The following is a 1,003-nucleotide window of genomic DNA, read 5'->3' as shown; positions in this document are numbered from 1 at the left end:
ACGCACGGAGAGCGGGACGCAGGGCATCAGCGCACACAGGGTGTGGGGACACGAGGGACAATGCGACGAGGGGGCTGCGGCAGCAGTGCCGGCGTGGGCACGGGGCGGGGGCTCACCGGGTGTCCTCTGGCTCCGACAGCGGGTCCAGGGTGCTGGGCTTCTGTTCCATTCACCGCAATTCCATCAAGGAGCGCTCAGCACCGACCGAGTGGGCTCTGCCACCGGTGCCACGCGCGGGGGGGCCACGGCGGGGGGCTACGATGCGCGCCCCATGGCGCCCGCTTCAGTGCTCAGCTCCACGCAGCATCCCTGGCCGGACCCTGCCGAGACAAACCGTGGCTGAAGCCGGACCCCCGGTGAGGGGGGGCCGAGGGCTGCAGACCTGGGCGGCCCCCCCGGGAGCTTGCACCTCAACGTGGGGCTGGGTGAGAGCGCGCGAGGGGTGCGGGAACACGTGGAGCGTGCGAGAGCGTGCAGGAGCGAGCAGAGCTGGGTTGAGAGCGTGAAGGGTGTGCAAGGCCGTGCAGAGCACGCAGGGCTGGGCGAGAGCACGAGGGACGTGCAAGAACACGTGGAGGGAGCCAGGCCCTGCAGGGTGTGTGCAACAGCACGCGGGGCTGTGCGAGAGCGTGCAGGATGTGTGACAGGGTGCACGGGTGTGCAACAGCGTGCATGGGTGTGCGGGGCTGAGCGAGAGCGTGCAGGGCGTGTGAGCGTGCCCAGGTGCGCGAGAGCGTGCACGGGTGGGTGTGCGAGAGCGTGCACGGGTGTGCAGGGCTGTGTGAGTGGGCGGGGAAGGACAGGCACACGCGAGGGTGACAGCGGGTGCCGCACCCAGCCGTGGGGCAGGGCTGGGGGGGCCCCCCCCAAGCGGTGGGGGGAGCCTTGGGGGTGCCCAGGGCGGCCCCCCCAGACGCTGCACCAGGGGGCCAGGCTGAGCCCCAATGCATTCGCCACACGTGTACCCCCCCTCCCCTGGGGGAGAGACTTACGGGGCGGGGGG

Source organism: Haliaeetus leucocephalus, unplaced genomic scaffold (genome assembly GCF_000737465.1).
Source record: "Haliaeetus leucocephalus isolate CR32 unplaced genomic scaffold, Haliaeetus_leucocephalus-4.0 Scaffold110, whole genome shotgun sequence".
Taxonomy (NCBI): domain Eukaryota; kingdom Metazoa; phylum Chordata; class Aves; order Accipitriformes; family Accipitridae; genus Haliaeetus; species Haliaeetus leucocephalus.
Note: the sequence above shows the minus strand (reverse complement) of the source record.